Source organism: Odocoileus virginianus, chromosome 4 (genome assembly GCF_023699985.2).
Source record: "Odocoileus virginianus isolate 20LAN1187 ecotype Illinois chromosome 4, Ovbor_1.2, whole genome shotgun sequence".
NCBI lineage: Eukaryota > Metazoa > Chordata > Mammalia > Artiodactyla > Cervidae > Odocoileus > Odocoileus virginianus.
The window spans coordinates 70,639,826-70,664,781 of NC_069677.1; the positions used below are offsets into that span (position 1 = coordinate 70,639,826).

General features: G+C 37.9%; 1 protein-coding gene across 5 annotated transcripts in view; it reads left to right on the forward strand.

The window, feature by feature from the left end:
- Positions 1-24,956, forward strand: part of STAG1 (STAG1 cohesin complex component) — a 505,242-nt gene that overhangs the window by 95,331 nt on the left and 384,955 nt on the right. The window contains exon 2 of one of the 5 annotated variants that reach the window (XM_070466703.1): positions 11,774-11,837. The exons of the other annotated variants lie outside the window; for them this stretch is intronic. The gene's annotated coding sequence lies outside the window, so the exon portion shown is untranslated. The remainder of the gene's footprint in view (positions 1-11,773; positions 11,838-24,956) is intronic. 5 annotated transcript variants of the gene reach the window in all.

A 24,956-nucleotide genomic window follows, 5' to 3' on the forward strand; every position in this document is an offset into this window, starting at 1 on the left:
TTCCACAGTTTGTTGTGATCCACACAGTCAAAAGGCTTTAGCGTAGTCAACAAAGCAGAGGTAGATGTTTTTCTGGAACTCTTTTGCTTTATTGATGATCCCACGGATGTTGGCAGTGTGATCTCTGGTTCCTCTGCCTTTTCTAAATTCAGCTTGAACATCTGGAAGTTCTTGGTTCATGTACTGTTGAAGCCTCGCTTGGAGAATTTTGAGCATTACTTTGCTATCATGTGAAAAGAGTGCAATTATGTGATAGTTTGAACATTCTTTGGCATTGCCCCTTTTGGGGATTGGAATGAAAACTGACCGTTTCCAATCCTATGACCACTGCTGAGTTTTCCCAATTTGCTGACATATTGAGTATAGCCTCTAACAGCATAATCTTTTAGGATTTGAAATAGTTCAGCTGGAATTCTATCACCTCCACTAGCCTTGTTTCTAGGAGGCCCTAGCTTCCTAAGGCCTACTTGACTTGACTCTCCAGGATGTGTGGCTCTAGGTGAGTGATCACATCATTGTGGTCATCCGGGTCATTAAGATTTTTTCGTATAAGTCTGTGTATTCTTGCTACCTATTCTTAATATCTTCTGCTTGTATTAGGTCCATGCCACTTCTGTCCTTTATTGTGCATATCTTTGCATGAAATGTCCCTTGGTATCTCTAATTTTCTTGCAGAGATCTCTAGTCTTTCCCATTCTATTGTTTTCCTTTATTTCTTTGTATTGTTCATATAAAATGGATTTCTCATCTCTCCTTGCTATTTTCTGGAACTATGCATTCAGATGGATATATCTTTTCTTATCTCCTTTGCCTTTCATTTCTCTTCTTTTCTCAGCTATTTGTAGGGCCTCCCTAGGCAACCATTTTGCCTTTTTGCATTTCTGTTTCATGGCAATGATTTTGATCACCACCTCCTATACAATGTCAGGAACCTCCGTCCATAGTTCTTCAGGTACTTTGTCTATCAGACCTAATCCCTTGAATGTCTTTGTCATTTCCACTGTATTTATTTTAAGGGATTTGATTTAGGTCATAGCTGAATGGCTTTGTGGTTTTCCCCTACGTTCCTCAATTTAAGTCTGAATTTTGCAATAAGGAATTCATGATCTTAGCCACAGTCAGCTTCCGGTCTTGTTTTTGCAGATCGTATAAGGCTTGTCCATCTTTGGCTACAAATAATATAGTGAATCTGATTTTGGTATTGACCATCTGGTGGTGATGTTCATGTGTTGTTGTCTCTTGTGTTGTTGAGAGTGTTTGCTATGACCATTGCATTCTCTTGGCAAAACTCTGTTAGCCTTTGTCTTGCTTCATTTTGTACTCCAAGGCCAAACTTGCCTGTTATTCCAGGTGTCTTTTGATTTCCTACTTTTGCATTCCAGTCCCCTATAATAAATAGGACATCTTTTTTTGTGTGTTAGTTCTAGAAGGTCTTGTAGGTTTTCATAGAACTGTTCTACTTCAGCTTCTTTGGCATTAGTGGTTGGGGCCTGGACTTGTACTACTGTGATATTGAATGGTTTGCTGTGGAAATGAACAGAGATTATTCTGTCATTTTTCAGATTGCATCCATATACTGTGTTTTGCACTCTCTTGTTGATTATGAGGGATACTCCATTTCTTCTAAGGGATTCTTGCCCACGTTGTAGATATAGTGGTCATCTGAATTATATTCGTTCATTCTAGTCCATTTTAGTTCTCTGATTCCTAAAATGTCATTGTTCATGCTTGCCATCTCCTGTTTGACCACTTCCAATTTACCTTGATTCATGGACCTAACATTTGTATTCCTGTGCAGTATTGTTCTTTACAGCATTGGACTTTGCTTCCATCACCGGTCCCATCCATAACTGGGCGTTGTTTCTGTTTTAGCTTAGTCTCTTCATTCTTTCTGGAGCTATTTGTCTGCTTTTCTTTAGTGGACACCTGCAAGTCTTGAGGGTTCATATTTCAGTGCCATATCTTTGTGCCATTTCATACTGTTCATGGGGTTCTCAAGGCTAGAATACTGAAGTGGTTCACTATTCCATTCTTTAGTGGACCGCATTTTGTCAGAACTCTCCACCATGACCTTTTTATCTTGGGTGGTCCTACATGGCATGGCACATAGTTTTGTTGAGTTAGGCAAGGTTATAGTCCTTGTGATCAGTTTGGTTAATTATCTGATTGTGGTTTTCAGTCTGTCTGCCCTCTGATGGATGAGGATGAGAGGCTTGTGCAAGCTTCCTGATGGGAGGGACTGGCTCTGGGGAAAACTGGGTCTTGTTCTGGTGGGCAGTAATGATCAGTGGTAAATAATCCATCTGCCAATACAGGACACTCAGGTTTAATCTCTGGGTTGGGAAGATCCCCTGGAGAAGGAAATGGCAACCCACTCCAGTATTCTTGCCTGGGGAATCCCATGGACACAGGCCAAGCAGTCTATAGTACATGGAATTGAAAAGCGTTGGACATGACGTAGGGACTAAACAACAACAATATTTAGTAACTAAATTTATAACTGTGTAATCTAATTTTGTATTAAAACAACATGGTGTCTTGACTTAACATACAATTATCAAGTTAAATGTCTTTTGAAACCTGACTTTTGTGATCAGCAAACTCTCATGGTATGATTGGGGACTATACAGATATAAATGATTCAAAATTGAAATAACATAAAAAGTTAAGTGTCTTAATATTTTCATGTACAGGATTTGATAAAAGACTCTCTTAAAGTAAGAATCATAATTTTAAATTAGGTATGCCTAATAAACTGTAAACTGTCTGCACCATTGACACATGGCCATAACAGATAACTAAAGAAATGCTTTCCCTTCCTTCATTGTCAAGAATAGTCATTCTGCTTGGGCTTCCCTGGTGTCTCAGCTGGTAAAGAATCTGCCTGCAATGTAGGGGACCTGGGTTTGATCGCTGGGTTGGGACGATCCCCTAGAGAAGGGAACAGCTGCCCAGTCCATATTGTGGCCTGGAGAATTCCGTGGACTATTTCATGGGATCACAAACAGTTGGACAACCAGTCGGAAACGACTGACTTTCACTTTCCATCCTTTTACATTGACCATTACACTTGCACACTCCTCAAGTCTTTACTCAAATGTTAGCCTCTCAGAAAGTTTTAAACCACCCGTTTAAAGTAGTTTATCACCTCCTGTCACTGCACAATCTGAAGTAGTCATGTTTGTCTATTTATTGTCTGATTCTGTGAACTACAAATGTGCTCACTCGTGTCTGACAATTTTCAGCCCCATGGACTTTAGCCTGCCAGGCTGCTCTGACCATAAGATTCCCCAGGCAAGAATACTGGAGTGGGTTGCCATGTCCTACTCCAGGGGATCTTCTTGACCCTGGGATCAAATCTGCATCTCCTGAATTGTTAGGCAGATTCTTTATCACTACACCACCTGGGAAGTGAGCCATAATACAGTTTGACTGGTGTCCTTATAAGAAGAAAGAATGGAGACACAGGAAGGAAAATGCTGTATGTAGGCACAAAGACTCATGGATACGGGGAAGATAGCCATGTGAAGATGGAGACAGAGGTAGGAGTTAAATTGTAATACATCAAGGAATGCCTGGGATTCCCAGAAGCTGGAAGGCAAGGAAGAATCCTCACCTAGAGGCATTGGAGGGAGCATGGCCCTGTCAACATCTTGATTGTGGACTTCTTGCCTCTAGAACAGTGAGAGAATAAATTTCTGTTGCTTTACAGCCACCCAGTTTATGGCACATTGTTATAGCAGCTCTAGGAACCTTGGAAGTGTAAAATACAAGCATAAAAGGTGAAAGAACTTAATATTGTTGTTCTGGCTTCTGGCTTTTACAGTCTTTTGTTAGTAATTTTCTTAGTGGGATTGAACATTTATGGCATTTTGAGGCATGTAAAAATATTGTTTTTATCAGAAAAAAAAATCTTCCCCCTTTAAGGATTTGTTGAAATTCCATTTGTTGCATGGTACAGTCCCACGGTCAAAGAATGCTCAAACTACCACACAATTGCACTCATCTCAGACACTAGTAAAGTAATGCTCAAAATTCTTCAAGCCAGGCTTCAATAACACGTGAACCGTAAATTTCCAGATGTTCAAGCTGGTTTTAGAAAAGGCAGAGGAACCAGAGATCATATTGCCAACATCCGCTGAATCATCAAAAAAGCAAGAGAGTTCCAGAAAAATACCTATTTCTACTTTATTGACCATGCCAAAGCCTTTGACTGTTTGGATCACAATAAACTGTGGAAAATTCTGAAAGAGATGGGCATGCCAGACCACCTGACCTGCCTCTTGAGAAACCTATATGCAGGTCAGGAAGCAACAGTGAGAACTGGACATGGAACAACAGGCTGGTTCCAAATAGGAAACGGAATGTGTCAAAGCTGTATATTGTCACCCTGCTTCTTTAACGTATATGCAGAGTACATCATGAGAAAGGCTGGGCTGGATGAAGCACAAGCTGGAATCAAGAATGCTGGGAGAAATATCAATAACCTCAGAAATGAGGATGACACCACTCTTATGGTAGAAAGTGAAGAAGAACTGAAGAGTCTCTTGATGAAAGTGAAAGAGGAGAGTGAAAAAGTTGGCTTAAAGCTCAGCATTCCGAAAACTAAGATCATGGCATCCGGTCCCATCACTTCATGGCAAATAGACAGGTAAACAGTGGAAACAGTGCACACTTTATTGTTTTGGACTCCAGAATCACTGCAGATAGTGATTGCAGCCATGAAATTAAAAGATGTTTTCTCCTTGGACCAACCTAGACAGCATATTAAAAAACATATTACTTTGCCAACAAAGGTCCATCTAGTCAAGGCTATGGTTTTTCCAGTAGTTGTGTATGGATGTGAGAGTTGGACTGTGAAGAAAGCTGAGTGCTGAAGAGTTGATTATTTTGAACTTTGGTGTTGGAGAAGACTCTTGAGAGTCTTCTTGAGGAGATCCAACTAGTCCATTCTAAAGGAAATCAATCCTGAATGTTCACTGTAAGGACTGATGCTGAAGCTGAAACTCCAATACTTTGCCACTTGATGTGAAGAGCTGACTGATTTGAAAAGATGCTGGGAAAGATTGAAGGTGGAAGAAAAAGGTGAAGACAGAGGATGAGATAGTTGGATGGCATTACCGACTTAGTGGGCATGAATTTGAGAAAACTTCGGGAGTTGGTGATGGACAGGGAGGCCTGGTGTGCTGCAGTTCATGGGGTTGCAAAGAGTCGGACACAATTGAGTGACTGAACCGAACAGTTCCATGGAACTCCAGTATTCTTGCCTAGGAAATTCCATGGACAGAGGAGCCTAGTGGACTACAGTCTGTGGGGTTACAAAAGAGTTGGACGTGATTTAGTGACAAAATAGCAACAAGAATGAAGCAATGTTTTCATCCTTTGGGGGAAAGTTGGAAGATCAGTTGATAAAATCATCTGTTTCATTCTTCATGTTCTTGGATCTTATAATGAGGTGTATTTAGTGTACAGTTTGGGAGTTATTTTGGATTTTTCTCTTGACCTTCTAAAATAATTTCAGTTAAGTCCCCAAAGTAATATAGAGATTTATTCTCTGCATCCTTCACCTAGCTTCTCCAAATGCCAGTACCTTAATTATCACAGCACAATTATCAAAATCAGAAAATTAATATCATATTGTTAACTAATGCGCAGACCTTATTCAGATTTCATCAGTTGTCTCACTAACATTCGTTTTCTGATCTAGGATCTAATCTAGGATCACACATTGCATTTAATTGTTATGCCTGTTCTCGACTGTGGCAGTTTTTCAACTTTCAGTCTTTCATGACTTTGATGTTTCTGAAGAATACCAGGTTGTTATTTTCTAGAATGTCCTTCAGTTTCGGTTTATATGATTATGATTAAACTCAAGTTTTTCTTTTTTGGCAAGAATAGAATGGAACTGAAATTGTATCCTTTTTTGTTCCTCCTATCAGGAGTCTCCGGTTGGTATGTCCCATTATTAACAGTGTTAACTATGATTCCCTGGTTAAGGAGGGCTTGCAGGTTTCCCCATTGTAGTGTCACTGTTTTCCTCTTTGTCATTAGTTAGTATCTTGTACAAAGGAGATACTTTGAGACAATAATTTTTGTTATACTTTTGCTTACCAGTTTTGGTATCCGTTAATGATTCCTGCCTGAAAAAGTAATTATGATGTTTATTAAATGGTGATTTTTCTTCTTTTATCATTTCTTACACATTTATTCTACTGTGAGGAAAAGCTTTCCCTTCTCCGCCATTTACTTTTTCATTCAATTGTTATTTATATCTTTATGTACTGTTAGATGATTGCCTTATTTTGGGGATTGTAAGCCATTATAGTTCAGGTTTTTCTACTTATACTAGCCTTCAAGATTTAAAGAATTTTTCAGAGTTTAAGATAAAATGTTACTTGCTCTTGGAACAGTAGATTTGAGGAGAACTCACAGTAGCTCTCTGGATTTAAAGTAGCAAGACAAAATTAGATACTTTAATTATTGTTCAAATAAACAATGTTCAAATTTTCTAGTTGTAAAGGAACTTTTCCTGAACCTATGCACAAAGCAGTGAATCTGTAGAATTTCATATCTTTTATCTGGTTTGGACCTCATTATTATTATTTTTTTCACTTGAAGTATTAAATATTGTGGTAGTTTCAGATGTACAGCATAGTAATTGAGCATTTGTACAGATTATATGCCATTGTAGGTTATTATAAGATGATTGATATAATTCACTGTGCTATACTAGTATATCCTTGTTGCTTATTTATTTTATATATATGTAGTAGTTTGTGTTCCTTAATCCTGCACGCCTAATTTGACTCTCTCCCTTTCTGTCTCCCCTGTGGTGTACCCCTGTGGTAACCACAAGTTTTCTATATTTGTGAGTTTGCTTTATATATATATTCATCTGTATTAGTTTTTTAATTCCACATATAAGTTACATATAATATGTTTCTTTTTCTGACTAAATTCACTAAGCATAGTATTCTCTAAGTCCATTCTCATTGCTGCAAATAGCAGTAGTTTGTTCTTTTTATGTGACTGAGTGACAGGCTATTGTACCTACACAGCATATCTTCTTAACCCAGTGTCTGTTGATAGGCACTTGGGATGCTTCCATGTCTTGGCTGTTGTAAATAGTGCTGCTATGACCCCTGGGGTACATGTATCTCTTCAAGCTAAAGTTTACCTTCTTTTTTCCCAGAACATGCCCAGGAGTAGAATTATTGGATCACATGGTATTTCTATTTTTAGTTTCTTAAAGGGCCCTCCATGCTGTTTCCATGGGCTTTCCTGGTGGCTCAGTGGTAAAGAATCCACCTGCCAATGCAGGAGACCTGGGTTCAATTCCTGGGTCACGAAGATCCCCTGGAGGAAAAAGGGGCAATCCACTCCAGTATCCTTGCGTGGCAAATCCCATAGACCAAGGAGCTTGGTGGGCGCCGGTCCATGGGTCGCAAAAGAGTAGGACCTGACTTAGCAACTAAGCAGCAACAACTTAATGTTTCCATGGTCCTGTTATTAATTGCATTCCTATCAGTACTGTATGGACTCCTTTCTCTCTACATTCTCTTTAACATTTATTATTTATAAACTTTGATGATAGCCATTCTGACAGGTATAAGGTGATACCACATTGTGACTTTGATTTGCATTTCTCAAATAATTAGCAGATGTGCCTGTTAGCCATCTCTCTGTCATCTAACTTCAACCTCATTCTTTAAAGTTTGTTTAGTCATAAGGATTTATTAAGATCCCATTTCTTCCTGATCATGGCCCCATAGAATCTGTTTTTTCACGGCTTTTATCAAACTGAATAGGCACATATTCCTCCCTCAACAACTAAGAATCTATCATGGATTCTGTGTGTTTTTTCTGTCTTACTGAATTTTGAGTTCCTTAAGAGCAAACGGCATAATTTTTTTAATAATTAAACTTATTTTTAATTGTAGAATAATTGCTTTACAGTTTTGTGTTGGTTTCTGCCGAACATCAACATGAATCAGCCATAGGTATGCCTGTGTCCCCTGCCTCTTGACCCTGCCTCCCTCATCCCTCTCCATCCCTCCCCTCTAGGTTGTTACAGAGCCCAGGCTTGAGTTCCCTGAGTCACACAGCAAATTCCCCAGTGGCTGTCTGTGTTATATGTGGTAATATGTTTCCATGTTAACTTTCTTCATACATCGCCCCTTTCCTTTTTCCCCCACCCATGTCCATAATGAGACACTGTGTCTCCATTGCTGCCTTGCAAATAGGTCATCAGTACCATCTTTCTAGATTCCATATATATGCATTAGTTTATGGTATTTGTTTTTCTATTCCTGACTTACTTTGTTCTGTGTAATAGGCTCTAGGTTCATCCATCTCATTAGAACTGACTCAAATGCATTGCTTTTTATGTCTGAGTAATAGTCCATTGTGGATATGTACCACAGCTTTTTTATCTGTTCATCTGTCAGTGGACATCTAGGTTGCTTCCATATCCTAGCTGTTGTAAACAGTGCTGCAGTGAACATTGGAGTATAGGTGTCATTTTCAATTTTGGTTTCCTCAGGGCATATGGCTAGTAGTGCAATTGCTGGGTCATATGGGGGTTTTTTTTTGTTGTTTTTTTTAATCTTTTTTTTTCTTTCTTTTTTTTTCATTTATCTTTATTAATTGGAGGCTAATTAATTTACAGGATTGTAGTGGGTTTTGTCATACATTGACATAAATCAGCCATGGATTTACATGTATTCCCCATCCCGATCCCCCCTCCCACCTCCCTGTCTACCCAATCCCTCTGAGTCTTCCCAGTGCACCAGGCTCGAGCACTTGTCTCATGCATCCAACCTGGGCTGGTGATCTGTTTCACTGTAGATAATATACATGTTTCGATGCTGTTCTCTCGAAACATCCCACCCTCGCCTTCTCCCACAAAGTCCAAAAGTCTGTTCTGTACATCTGTGTCTCTTTTTCTGTTTTGCATATAGGGTTATCATTACCATCTTTCTAAATTCCATATATATGTGTTAGTATGCTGTAATGTTCTTTATCTTTCTGGTTTACTTCACTCTGTATAATGGGTTCCAGTTTCATCCATCTCATTAGAACTGATTCAAATGAATTCTTTTTAATGGCTGAGTAAATAATTTCTCAGTTGGTATGGAAATACAAAAAACCTCGAATAGCCAAAGTAATCTTGAGAAAGAAGAATGGAACTGGAAGAATCAACCTGCCTGACTTCAGACTATACTACAAAGCCACAGTCATCAAGACAGTATGGTACTGGCACAAAGACAGAAATATAGATCAATGGAACAGAATAGAAAGCCCAGAGATAAATCCACGAACCTATGGACACCTTATCTTCCACAAAGGAGGCAAGGATATACAATGGAAAAAAGACAATCTCTTTAACAAGTGGTGCTGGGAAAACTGGTCAACCACTTGTAAAAGAATGAAACTAGAACACTTTCTAACACCATACACAAAAACAAACTCAAAATAGATTAAAGATCTAAATGTACCAGAAACTATAAAACTCCTAGAGGAGAACATAGGCCAAACACTCTCCGACATAAATCACAGCAGGATCCTCTATGACCCACCTCCCAGAATATTGGAAATAAAAACAAAAATAAACAAATGGGACCTAATGAAACTTAAAAGCTTTTGCACAACAAAGGAAACTATAAACAAGGTGAAAAGACAGCCCTCAGATTGGGAGAAAATAATAGCAAACGAAGCAACAAAGGATTAACCTCAAAAATATACAAGCAACTCCTGCAGCTCAATTCCAGAAAAATAAATGACCCAATCAAAAAATGGGCCAAAGAACTAAACAGACATTTCTCCAAAGAAGACATACAGATGGCTAACAAACTCATGAAAAGGTGCTCAACGTCACTCATCATCAGAGAAATGCAAATCAAAACCACAATGAGGTACTATTGCACGCCAGTCAGGATGGCTGCTATCCAAAAGTCTACAAGAAATAAATGCTGGAGAGGGTGTGGAGAAAAGGGAAGCCTCTTACACTGTTGGTGGGAATGCAAATTAGTACAGCCATTATGGAGAACAGTGTGGAGATTTCTTAAAAAACTGGAAATAGAACTGCCATATGACCCAACAATCCCACTTCTGGGCATACACACTGAGGAAACCAGATCTGAAAGAGACACGTGCACCCCAGTGTTCATCGCAGCACTGTTTATAATAGCCAGGACATGGAAGCAACCTAGATGCCCATCGGCAGATGAATGGATAAGGAATCTGTGGTACATATACACCATGGAATATTACTCAGCCATTATAAAGAATTCATATGGTGATTTTATTCCTAGTTTTAAAAGAAACCTCTATACTGTTTTCCATAAAGGGTGTATCAATTTACATTTCTACCAACAGTGCAAGAGGGTTCCCTTTTCTCAACACCCTCTCCAGCACTTCCTGTTTGTAGATTTTATTGATGATGGCCATTCTGATTGGTGTGAGGTGATGCCTCATTGTGGTTTTGACTTGCATTTCTCTAATAATGAATGACGTTGAGCATTTTTTCATGTGTTTATCAGCCATTTCCTATGTCTTCTTTGGAGAAATGTCTATTTAGGTCTTTTGCCTAGTCGTTGAGTAGGTGGTTTGTTTTTCTCATATTGAGTTTTGTGAGCTTCTTAAATATTTTTGAAATTAATCCTTTGTCAGTTGTTTCAATTGCTATTGTTTTCTCCCATTCTAAGGGTTGTCTTTTCACCTTGGTTATAGTTCTTTTGCTATGCAAAAGCTTTTACGTTTTATTAGGTCCCACTTGTTTACTTTTGTTTTTATTTCCATTATTCTAGGAGGTGAGTCATAGAGGATCTTGCTGTGGTTTATGTTGCAGAGTGTTCTGCCCATGTTTTCCTCTAAGAGTTTTGTAGTTTCTGGTCTTACATTTATGTCTTTAATCCATTTTGAGTTTTTCTTTGTATATGGTGTTAGGAAGCATTCTAATTTCATTCTTCTACACGTATCTGTCCAGTTTTCCCAGCAGCACTTACTGAAGAGACTTATCTTTGCCCCATTGTTTATTCTTGCCTCCTTTGTCAAAAATAAGGTGTCCATAGTTGCTTGGGCTTATCTCTGGGCTTTCTATCTTGTTCCATTGGTGTGTATTTCTGTTTTTGCACCAGTAACATACTGTCTTGATGACTGTAGCTTTGTAGTATAGTCTGGAGTTAGGAAGGTTGATTCCTCCAGCTCCATTCTTCTTTCTCAAGATTGCTTTGATTATTCTGAATCCTTTTTGTTTCCATATGAATTTTGCTTTCATATGAGATTTTTTTGTTCTAGCTCTGTGAAAACTGCCATTGGTAATTTGATAGGGATTGCACTGAATCTGTAGATTGCATTTGGTAGTTTAGTCATTTTCACAATATTGATTCTTCTACGTCAGAAACATGGAGTATCTCTCCATCTGTTTATATCATCTTTTTGATTTCTTCTATCAGTGTCTTTTTCTGTATACAGCTCATTTGTCTCCTTATGTAGGTTTATTCCTAGATACTTTATTCTTCTTGTTTCAGTGGTGAATGGGATTGATTCCTTAATTTCTTTTTCTGATTTTTCATTGTTAGTGTATAGAAATACAAGTGATCTCTGTGTAATGATTTTTTTATCTTGCAATGTTGCTAAATTCACTGATTAGCTCTAGTAAATTTCTGATAGTATTTTTAGGGCTCCATGTATCATGTTATCTGCAAATAGTGAGAGTTTTACCTCTTTTCTAATCTGGATTCTATTTCCTTTTCTTCTCTGATTACCATAGGTAGGACTTCCAAAAAGTGATAGTGGTGAGAATGGGCACCTTTGTCTTGTTCCTGATCTTGGAGGTAATGCTTTCAGTTTTTCTGCTGAGAGTAATATTTACTCTGGGTTTATCATATATGGTCTTTATTATGTTGAGGTAGATTTCTTCTATGCCCATTTTTTGAAGTTTTTTTTTTTAATCATAAATGGGTACTGAATTTTGTCAAAGGCTTTCTCTACATCTATTGAGAATGCCATATGGTATTTATCTTTTATTTTGTTAATATTGTGTGTCACATTGATTGATTTGTGTATATTGAAGGATCCTTGCATCTGTGGGTTAAACCCTACTCGACTGTGGCAAGCACCGTAATTTAAACATTTTTTGATACCAACATTTTCTAACATTGCCTTGCATTTAGTAGATCAAATACCATTGGGGGCATTTAAATACACTGGGGATATGGAATGGAGGGCTCCAAAAGAATATGGTCTTGTCTTTTTAAGTTTGTGGGATTATTCCCCTGTGAAACTAAGCATATAGAAAAGTATTCCAGAATGTCTCCTGGAGACTGCACATTCATCCCTAAACCAGAGAACAGAAGTATGCATTCTGCAGTGAGAAAAGTTTATAATGTTGCTTTTATTTTGAAAATCAGAATTACTGTTAGAAAGTTAGTTTTGCAAATTAATATTGTACAAGCTGATAAAAGAGACAGTGAATTGGAAATAAAAGCATATTGTGGAAATTTTGGCAGACAGGTATGTCAGTTAAGTGTTTGCAATTGTATTCTCTCTTGTATACTTAGTACAGGATAATTCAATGTAAGGAACTTGATTTCCTTGGTGTTCATTTTTCTTATTAGCTATCTTAAAGGTTGATGGCATTTTTAATGCTATTTAAATTTAGAGCAGGCCAATCAATAGCATATTTGTAGTTGGTTAGCTGTATAATTTAATATTTTTAAAGATAATTTTAGAGGGCTATATATTTAAATTTATTTAAATTTAATTTTTTCTTAAAATGATAATGGATACATATTTATAATGCTTTCTTAAAATTTTTATTAAGTTAGATTAATAATAAAGATGAGCAAATGTCTTGACTCTGGCACAAATCCATGTATTATATTCATGCAGTCTTTGAAGTTTTTTTATTTGTTTCCAGTCTGCTCTGGTCTTGATACAATAATTTATGTAAGGTTCTTTTATCTTAGTTCTATTTTGTGTTTGTAATTTTACTCCTGTTTGTTAGATTTGTCATTTTGCATCTGACTTTGGATTCTGATCAAAACTCTAGTTTGGATCTGTTCAATTGATGCTTTTTTATTTTTCTACATTTTTCCCATAGTACACCTGCCTGTCAAACTCTTGAAACTTAACTCAGAAGGCCTCAACCTTCTCTAGAGAGGAACCAAGGGTGAAGCTTACTGTACTCTGATTTCCTTTTGTAGCTTTGTTGCTGTACAGATATCCAGAAATGAGAAATCTCAGTTAAACTAAAAGGCAGTTTTTATGACAGCTATGTAACTGGTTAGAAATTACAGTGAGAAAAAGATCCCATGCACAATAGTTTTAAAAACTTCCCTTATGGTCCAGTGGCTAAGACTGCACACTGCCAGTGCAAGGGGTCTGGGTTTGATCCTTGGTTAGGGAACTAGATCCCACCTGCTGACATTAAGAGTTCACCTACTATAGTTGTTGTTGTTGTTGTTTTAAAGATTTCACATGGTGCAACTAAAGCCACATAAATAAATATTTCTTTTTTTTTTTTAATAAATATTTCCAACAAACTTATAAATGAACTAGCAATTTACTTACCACTTCAGTGAGCTTCCCTTGTGGCTCAGTGGTAAAGAATCCACTTGCCAGTGCAAGAGAATGCAGTTTGATCCCTGGGTTGGGGAGATCTTCTGGAGAAGGGAATGACAATCCAATCTAGTGTTCTTTCCTAGAGAAGTCCATGGACGGACCATGGAGTTGCAAAGAGTTGGGGCACGAGTGAGTGACTCACACTTTCACTTACCACTTTATTAATGTTTTACATTTGCTAATAAGCCACCTTTCTGGGTGCCAGGTACTAGAAATTTCCTTAGGAACAAGATGAGAAGACATTTCTCCCTAGAAGATCATAAAGTCTCCTACAGAGCTAGAAATGCAAATGAATTACTTAAATCATGTGGTGAATTGCTGTGAACTTAAAACTGCCCTAGGAAACTCAGTCAGGGGCTGTGTATCAACCTAGAGGGGTGGGATGGGGAGGGAGATGGGGAGGAGGTTCACGAGGGAGGGGATATATGTACACCTATGGCTGATTCATGTTGAGGTTTGACAGAAAACAAAATTCTGTAAAGCAATTATCCTTTAATTAAAAAATAAAAAGAGTAACAGTGGAGTGACAGATGTAAGGAGATGAAAGAAATTTGTGGAACTATTACTGACAAAATAATACATGATCACACACAGACACAGACACATAGTATGCAGCGAAAGATACTCTCAGTGGTATGTACAACGTGGTATGAAAGCTTATTGTAAGTGTGATTCTTAACCCTGCCTAAATTTCAGGAAGTTTAGAGCTTTCAAATTTGCTTTAGGAGGAGTAGGGTTTTATTGGGGATGAGGTAGTATTTGCACATGCACAGAAGCAGAAGAGAATTGGTTTTGTCGTGAAATAACAAGCACTTTGGAATTAGGAGTAGAGTATTGGGAGAGGAGCAGTGAAAGTTGAGATTGTAGGAGAGTTTTAAGTTTCTTGCTGTTATCTCTTGGTTTTAGAGTTATAAGAAAATAAAGTAATGGGAATATAAAAAGTAAAGGGAAAATGTGACTAGATGTGAAGAAGATAAGCAGGAAGAATTTGGGAAATAGTTTGAGGATGTTTATTGTGGAACTGCATTTTCCAGGGCCAACATGTAAAGCTTTAGCACGGTTTGGTCAAAACAGAAAAAAATTGGAAGCTCTCTGGACATGACAGGAGTCTTATTTTGGCTTGTCATTTTCCCTTACTGCGAGGACATTTATCTGTGTGGTAGACTTGCATGTGTGTATAAGATCACTTGTGGGGGGCTTTTTCAAACAACTTTCTTCATTTCTCATATGCTCTGTTCCTCCATCTTATCCCCTAACCCCCTTGCTTGTCCTCCCACCTTCATCTGCCCAACATCTTAATGTCACTGCTAAATAAGTCAGTTACTGAGAATACTACTGTCAACTATTTTTGTGTTTGCTTTTAAAGAAAATGCTGCTGATTTTGGTTTGTTAACTATCTGAGAATTCTCATGTTCAGTTTTGCAACTACTGTTTTTAAAAATGTATTTACATAATACACATGCATGGACACATACTTTAATTGAACAAATTTTTACTAGGTTTCATTCATTAAGAGTATGCTTTCATGTGTGCTAATTCTCTTCAGTCATATCTGACTCTCTGCGACCCTGTGGACTATAGCCCTTCCAGGCTCCTCTTTGTCCATGGGGTTCTCCAGGCAAGAATAGAGTTGGTTGCTATGCCCTCCTGCAGGGGATCTTCCCAACCCAGAAATCAAACCTGCATCCCCTGCACTGACAGGTGTGTTCTTTACCATCAGTGCCACCTGGGAATCCCCATTAAGAGCGTGGCAGTGAGCAAAAAGAATAGATATTTGGGCCTGCAGAACTTTATGTTTTTATAAACATCTTTTTGTAGCTCGATCTTAATATTTTTTAAACAGCTACAGGCATTCTTCCAATTATTTCTCTCAGCAACCATATGAAGCCTTTTTTTTAGTTTATTATTACTGTTTGAGAGGTGGGAATACTGAGGCATAGTGAGTTACAGAGTTAGAAAGCTTAAGGCCCAGATGATCTGGATCCAGGGCCCAAATTTTTGAAGCCCTCTACTATATTTCCTTTTGATTTTAAGGCTTTGTTATCTGGAGATGGTAAAAGAAGGGGATACTTTTTTAGAATATTTGAAGAGGAAAAGAGGACTAATGATTGAGTCAGCTTGCTGTTACCAGTGAAATGTCCCATTGAGCACATAATTCAGTTTTGGTATAAGTTGTCTTGTCTCTTTAATATTTGAGATTTTGAGGATTGATGTTTTCTAAAGTTTATTACTTCTCCATTTCCTGTGTCATAATAGTGCCTTTTCCCTATTTGCATCATCTTGTAGTAGGAATTGCTGTGTAACTTGGACGTTTGTCTTCTATTTTGGCATTCTTTTTATTCACTAAAAGAACTAGAAAAATTTTATCATTTGTAGGTTTCTCTTTTCTTAGAAAAGAGATTGGTACTTTGTTTTCTTGATTGAAATCTACTTAAATTCTTTATAGTATGATGTATACATTTATGTATTGGAAACATTTTTTCTCTTAATATCTTTAATTTGCTGTCATTAACATGAGTAACAATCATAATTCTAGTTCAAAGAGTAAATGAGTATAACACTTCTATGTTGGTACAGAGTAGTACTTCAGATCCCACCTGCAACATGCAGGATCTTTGTTGCGAAAAACACATGAGCTCTCTAGTTGTGTGACGGCTCAGTTGCCCTATAGCATGTGGGATCCTAGTTTGCTAAGCAGGGATCGAATCCTTGTCCCCTGCATTGCAGGGTGGATTCTTAACCTCTGGATCATTGGGGAAGTCCACAGTTTCAGAAACACCATTTTAATCATTGTTTTGCTTTGCAAATCATGTGCCACCCACTACCACCTACCCACATGTGTATGTATATACACATTCACTGCTAAGAGATTCTCTAAGACAGCTCAGATAAAATTTTAGGAATGATAAAATAGGTACCTGAATTAATTAGATTGTATGTATGCCTGGTGAGTGAATTCCTCTGATTAAAGAGCTAGAACTTTGTACTCCACAGGTTACAATTACTGCCTGTAATTGGAAATAAGCTGTGTGTTAGATATGGCTTTTTAACCCTTGTTCTTGAATCAGTTAATGAGAATTTATAAAACTGGGTGTTATTTAGGCAAGATACAGGCTGGTCATTATATTCTGAATTTTATTTTTCTTCCTCTCATCATCCTTGGCACAGTGCCTGGCAAACAGATAGGGCACTGTGTATTTCAGTAGATGGGGCATTATGCCTCTGTATCTGTGTGTGTATATGTGCTTAAATCCATGTGAGATCAAATAATTGACTAAGGATATAAATTAACTTTGTGGAAAACTTTAATTGGCTAATAAGTTATTTACTGTTTCTAAGAACTTTATTTCTAAGAGCAATATAAGGATCACAGCAAAATTGGACGGAATATACAGAGACTATCCCATATATTCCTTGTCCCCATGTACATACAGTTTTTTCCACTATCAGCATCCTGTACCATAGCGGTACATACATGAGTTTAATTGATGAACCTACACTGACATGTCCTTATCACCTCAAGTCCATAGTGGAACATTACTGTTTACTTTTGGTGTTGTATAAACTATGGCTTTTTATAACTATATCTTGACATGTATCCATCATTATAGTATCATGCAAAAAGTTTTACCGCTGTAACAACCTTCTGTGCTCCACCTATTATCTCTTCTGCCCTGTAATCCCTGGCAGCCACTGGTATTTTTAACATCTCATAGTTTTGCCTTGTCAAGAATGCAGTGTAGTTGAAATCATGGAGTATGTAGCAGTTTCAGATTGACTTCTTTCAGTTACTAACATGCATATGACTTTCCTCTGTGTCTTTTCATGACTTGGTGTCTCGTTCCTTTTAGTACTGAGTAATATTCCAGATGTTCAAGCTGATTTTAGAAAAGGCAGAGGAAGGTTCAACCAAATTGCCATCATCCGCTGGATCATCGAAAAAGCAAGAGAGTTCCAGAAAAACATCTATTTCTGCTTTATTGACTGTGCCAAAGCCTTTGACTGTGTGGATCACAATAAACTGTGGAAAATTCTGAAAGAGATGGGAATACGAGACCACCTGAACTGCCTCTTGAGAAACCTATGTGCAGGTCAGGAAGGAACAGTTAGAACTGGACATGGAACAACAGATTGGTTCCAAATAGGAAAAGGAGTACATCAAGGATGTATATTGTCACCCTGCTTATTTAACTTACACGCAGAGTACATCATGAGAAACGCTGGGCTGGATGAAGCACAAGCTGTACTCAAGATTGCCGGGAGAAATATCAATAACCTCAGATATGCAGATGACACCACCCTTATGGCAGAAAGTGAAGAACTAAAGAGCCTCTTGATGAAAGTGAAAGAAGAGAGTGAAAAAGTTGGCTTAAAGTTCAACATTCAGAAAACTAAGATCATGGCATCTGGTCCCATCACTTCATGGGAAATAGATGGGGAAACAGTGTCAGACTTTATTTTTTTGGGCTCCAAAATCACTGCAGATGGTGACTGCAGCCATGAAATTAAAAGACGCTTACTCCTTGGAATGCAAGTTATGACCAACCTAGATAACATATTAAAAAGTAGAGATATTACTTTGCCAACAGAGGTCCGTCTAGTCAAGGCTATGGTTTTTCCAGTGGTCACGTATGGATGTGAGAGTTGGATTGTGAAGAAAACTGAGCACCGAAGAATTGATGCTTTTGAACTGTGGTGTTGGAGAAAACTCTTGAGAGTCCCTTGGACTGCAAGGAGATCCAACCAGTCCCTCCTAAAGATCAGTCCTGGATGTTCATTGGAAGGACTGATGCTGAAGCTGAAACTCCCAATACTTTGGCCACCTCATGTGAAGAGTTGACTCATTTGAAAAGACCCTGATGCTGGGAGGGATTGGGGGCAGGAGGAGAAGGGGATGACAGAGGATGAGATGGCTGATTGGCATCACCGACTCGATGGACATGAGTTTGAGTAAACTCTGGGAGTTGGTGATGGACAGGGAGGCCTGGCGTGTGCTGTGTTTCATGTAGTCGCAAAGAGTAGGACATGACTGAGCAACTGAACTGAACTGAACTGAATATTCCATTGTCTGCATGTACCACCGTTTATTTATCCATTCACCTCCTGAAGAACATCTTGGTTCCTTCCATGTTTTCACAATTTTGAATAAAACTACTGAACATCTTTATGTAGGTTTATGTGTGGAGATGAGTTTTTACTTCCTGTGGCTATGTACTTTGGAGTGTGATTGCTGGAACATATGGTAAGAATATATGGAGTTTGTTAGAAACTGCCAGACTGTCATCCAAAGATGCTGTACCATTTTGCTTTCCTGCCAGCAGTGTATTTCTGTTGTTCCATTTACTTGTCAGCATTTGGTTTTGTCAGTCTTTTGGCTTTTCATCATTCTGAGTGTAGAAGTATCTTACGGTTTTTTAATTTGCCGTTCTCTAATGACATAGAATGTTAGGTATCTTTTCTTAGGCTTATATACCAGCTGTGTAGTTTCTTTTGTGAGGTGTTGTTCAAGTCTTATGCCCATATTTTTAGCAGGTTATTTGTTTTCTTATTGAGTTTTAAGACTCCTTTGTATATTTTTGATACTTAAGCTCTTAGAAAGACTAAAAATATATTGAAAATATTAAACAGAAATGTCTAGAGAAATATTATTTCCCTGTCTGTGACTTGTCTTTTCATTTTCTTGACAGTCCTTTGCTCAGCAGAAGTTTTTAATTCTAGTAAGTCCAGTTTAACAATCATTTTTCCCTCATAGTTCGTGCCTTTGGTGTTTTATCTAAAAAGTCATCACCATGTGACTAAAAAGTCATCACCATACTCAAGGTCATCTGAATTTTCCTGTATGTTATCTTAAGAGTTTTACTTTTGAGTTTATATTTAGTTCTTTGATCCATGTTGAGTTGATTTTTTGAAGGGTATAAGATCTTTGTTTAGATTCTTCTTTTTCTTCCCACATGGATATCCAATTTTAGCATCACGTGTTGAAAAGGTGTTTTCTCCATTATATCACTTTTGTTCAGTTGTCAAAGATCAATTGACTATATTTGGGTGGGTGGACTTCTGGGCTGTCTGTATTATTTTATTAATCTAGTTATCTATTTTTTCGCCACTATCACAGTCTTGATTACTATAGACATATTAAAGCAAATCTTAAATTCAGATATTATAGTCTTCTAATTTTGTTCTTGTTTTTGAATATTGTTTTGGCTATTCTAGATCTTTTGCCCTCCAAATCAACTTTAGCACCAGTTTTCGATATATAGAAATTAACTTGTTATGCAATCAACAGAGAATATGTTGAATCTACGGACCAAGATGGGACTGACATCTTGACAGTGTTGCGTCTTCCTGTCTGAACCAGGAATAGCTATCTGCTTATTTAGTTCTTGGGCTTCTCAGGTGGTGCAGTGGTAAAGAATCCACTTGCTAGTGCAGGAGATTCAGAGGACACAAGTTCCATCCCTGGGTTGGGAAGATCCCCCTAGAGTAGGTAATGGTAACATGCTCCAATATTCTTGTCTGAAAAATTTCATGGACAGAGGAACCTGGCAGGCTATAGTCCATGGGATCACAAAGAATCAAGACGCGATTGAGCACATACTTAGTTCTTAGATTTTTTTCATTGGAATTTTGGAGTTTTCCTTGTCTAAATCTTGTCCATATTTTTTTTTATTTATATCCAAATGTTTCTCTTTTTTTCAGTGCTGATGTAAATGGATAGATGGATAAACAACATTCCTGAATCAATAGACATGAATTTGAGCAAACTCTGGTAGATAGTGGAGGACAGAGGAGCCTGGTGTGCTGCAGTCCTTGGGGTCTCAAAGACTCAGACATGACATAGCGACTGAACAATATAAATGGTGTATTAATTTCAAATTTCATTTGTTCATTTTATATATGAGAAATGGCTTTTCAGTTTTTTCAGGTTTTCTGTATAGCAAGTCATGTGATCTGCATACAAAGAAAGTTTGATTTCTTCCTTCCTGGGCTGTATACCTTTTATTTTCTTTTCTTATTGCTTTAGCTTGAATTTCTAGTACAGTGTTCAAAAGTAGTGGTAAAAGGTACCTTTGCTTTGTTCTTAAGAGGGCTAGTTCTTCCCATTATGTATGTGTTAGGTGTAAGTTCAGGAAGTTCGCATTTATTTTAGTTTAGTGAAAGTTCTTTTAAAAATTATGAATGTGTCTTGGATTTTATAAAATGTTTTTCCTGAATTTATTGATATGACTGTGTGGCTTTACTTCTTTGCTTCCTGTTGTAATGGGTTCCATTATTTGATTTTCAAATTTTAACTAGACATGTGTACCTGGGATAAAGGACTTTACTGGTGGCTCAGATGGTAAAGAATCTGCCTGCAATGAAGGAGACCAGGGTTCTATTCCTAGGTCACGAAGATTCCTTAGAGAAAAAATGGCAACCCACTCCAGTATTCTTGCCTGGAGAATCCCATGGACAGAGGAGCCTGGAAGACTACAGTTCATGGGGTTCGTTTCTAAGACAAACCATTCAGTATCACAGTAATCCAAGTCTATGCCCGAATCACTGATGCTGCAGAAGCTGAAGTTGAACGGTTCTATGATTACCTAAAAGACCTTCTAGAACTAACACCAAAAAAAAAAAAAAAAGTCATTTTCATCATAGGAGACTAGAATGCAAAAGTAGGAAGTCAAAAGATACCTGGAGTAATAGGCAAGTTTGGCCTTGGCGTAGAGTAAAGTAGGGCAAAGGCTAACAGAGTTTTGCCATGAGAATGCACTGGTTATAGAAACACCCTTTGCCAACAACACAAGAGACGACTCTGCACATGTGCAGCAGCAGATGGTCAGTACCGAAATCAGATTGATTATATTCTTTGCAGCCAAAGACAGAGAAATTCTATACAGTCAGCAACAGCAAGACTGGGAGCTGAATGTGGCTCAGATCATGAACACCTTATTGAAAAATTCAGACTTAAATTGAAGAAAGTAGGGAAAACCACTAGACCGTTCAGGTATGACCTAAGTCAAATCCCTTACAGTTATACAGTGGAAGTGACAAAGAGATTCATGGGATTAGCTCTGATAGAGTGCCTTAAGAACTATGAACAGAGTTTTGTGACATTGTTCAGGAGGCAGTGATCAAAACCATCCCCGAAACACGCAAACAGGCAAAATGGTTGCCTGAGGAGTCCTTACAAATACTGAGAAAAGAGGAGAAGCTAAAGGCAAAGGAGAAAAGCAAAGATATACCCATCTGAATGCAGAGTTAAACTAGCAAGGAGAGATTAGAAAGCCTTCCTTACTGATCAGTGCGAAGAAATAGAGGAAAACAATAGGATGGGAAAGACTAGAGAGCTCTTAAAGAAAATAATAGAGATACCAGAGCATTTCATCCAAATATGGACATAATAAAGGACAGAAATGGTATGGACCCAACAGAAGCAGAAGATACTAAAAAAAAGGTGACAAGAGTACAAAGAAGAACTATCAAAAAAGATCTTAATGATCAGATAACCACGATGATGTGATCACTCACCTTGAGCCAGACATCCTGGAGTGTGAAGTCAAGTGGGCCTTAGGAAGCATCATTACAAACAAAAGGTAGTGGTGTTGATGGAATTCCACATGAGCTATTTCAAATCTCGAAAGATGATGCTGTGAAAGTGCTGCACTCAGTATGCCAGCAAACTTGTAAAACTCAGCAGTGGCCACAGGAGTGGGAAAGATCAGTTTTTATTCTAATCCGAAAAAGGGGCAGTGCCAATGAGTGTTCAGACTACTGCACAGTTGCACTCTTTTCACATGATAGCAAAGCTCAAAATTCTCCAAGTGAGGCTTCAATGGTATGTGAACTGAGAACTTCAGATGTTCAAGCTGGATTTAGAAAATGCAGAGGAACCAGAGATCAAATTGACATTGGTTGGATCACTGCAAAAGAAGAGAGTTCCCGAGAAACATCTGGAACATCTGCTTTATTGACTACACCAAAGCCTTAGACTTTGTGGATCACAAGAAACTATGGAAAATTCTTAAAGAGATGGGAATACAAGATCACCTTGCCTGCCTCCTCAGAAACCTGTGTTCAGGTCAAGAATCAATAGTAAGTACTGGACATGGAACAACAGATTGGTTCCAGGTTGGAAAGGGAGTTATTTCAAGGCTGTATGTTGTCACCCTACTTACTTAACTTACATGCAGAGTATCATGTGAAATGCTGGATTGGGTGAAGCATGAACTGGAATCAAGATTGCCAGGATAGATATCAACAACCTGAGATATGCAGATGACACCACCCTTATGGCAGAAACTGAAGAAGAACTAAAGAGCCTCTTGATGAAAGTGAAAGAGGAGAGTGAAAAAGTTGGCTTAAAACTCAACATTCAGAAAACTAAAGTCATGCCATCCGGTCCCATCACTTCATGGCAAATAGTTGGGGAAACCATCTAAACAGTGGCTGCAGCCATGAAATTAAAAGACACTTGCCCCTTGGAAGAAAAGCTATGGCCAACTTAGACAGCATATTAAAAAGCAGAGACTTTACCAACAAAGGTCCTTCTAGTCAGAGCTGTGGTTTTTTCCAGTAGTCATGTGTAGTTGTGGGAGTTGGACCATAAAGAAAGCCGAGTGCCAAAGAATTAATGCTTTTGAACTGTGGTGTTGGAGAAGACTCTTGAGAGTCCCTGGGACTGCAGGGAGGTCAAACCAGTCCATCCTAACGGAAATCAGTCCTGAATATTCATTGGAAGGACTAATGCTGAAGCTGAAGCTTCAATATTTGCTACCTGATGTGAAGAACTGACTTATTGGAAAAGACTGTGATTCTGGGAAAGATTGAAGGCAGGAGGAGAAGGGCTGACAGAGGATGAGATGGTTGGATGGCATTACTGAATCAATGGGCATGAGTTTGAAGAAGCTCTGAGAGTTGGCAATGGACAGGGAAGCCTGGGTTACTGTAATTTGTGGCGTTGCTCATGACTGAGCAACTGAACTGAACTGTATCTGGGATAAATCTCATTTGCTTGTGGTGCCTAATTTTTTAAATACATTTAAAAGTTTTGATTTGCTATTATTTTGTTGAGGGTTTTACATCTGTGTTGACGAGAGATAGTGGTCTGTAATTTTCTTGCAGTGTGTTTGTCTAATTTTGATGTTAGGGCAATACTGTCTCATAAAATGAGGTAGGAAGTATCTCCTCTCCTTTCATCTTCTGGAAGATATGGTAGAAAATTGGTTATAGCTTCTTCCTTGAATGTTTGTTAGAATTTACCAGTAAACCTATCTGGGTTTGGTTCTTTATGTTGTGGCAGGTTTTAAAACATTGATGCAATTTCTTTTATAGATACAGGCCAGTTTATATTGCCTGTTTCTTGTGAGTTTTGGCATATTTTATCTTTCAAAGAATTGGGTCCATTTCATCTCAGTTTCACATCTTGTGAGTATACTCATAGTATTCTGTTGTTACCCTTTTAGTGTTGTCATTTTCTGTAATGATATTCCTTTTTTTATTTCTGATATTGTGTCCATTTTTCAAGGTGGATGTTTATTGATTTTTATTGATGTTTTCAAAGAGCCAGTAGTTGGTTTTAGTCACTTCCATCATGTTGTTGATTTACTCTTTTACAACTTCTTTGACTTTTGCTCTAGTTTTTATTATTTCTTTTCTAATGCTTAGTTTTTATTTACTCTGCCCCCCCCCCCCCCCCCCCCCCCCGCGCGCCCCAAGTTTCTTAGGTTGGAAGCTTAGACGATTGGTTTTAGATTTTCTTCTTTTCTGCTACATGCAGTCAGTGCTATAAATTCTCTCCAAGCTGCTTTGGCTGCATCCTAAAAATTTTGATGAGTTGTATTTTCATATTCATTCAGTTGAAATGTTTTTAAATTTCTGTTGAGGTTTCTCCTTTGACTTGTGCTATTTAGAAGCCTGTTGTTTAATTTCCAGGTGTTTTGTGATTTTTCCAACTACCTATTAATGATTTCTAATTCAATTCCATTTTAGCCTGAGAGCATGGATTGTATGATTTCTGCTTTTTCAGATTTGTTAAGAGATTTTTTATGGTCCAGAATGTTATCTGTTCTGATGAATGTTCCATGTGAGCTTGAGAGGAACGTGAATTCTGCTGTTGTTGAATGAAACAGTTTAAAGATGTCAGTTAAATCCAGTTGATTGTGTTGTAGAGTTCACTTGTGTCTTTATTGATTTTCTGCCTACTTTTTACTATTTTTGTTGCCATTCATTATCCCTCAGAAGTTTGACAAAATAAGAACAACTCTTTTACATTCTGAATGTGAGAACTAATAGGAGAAGTGAAAGAGTTAGGAGCCCTGAGAAGAAGTAATCAGCTCAGCTTAGAA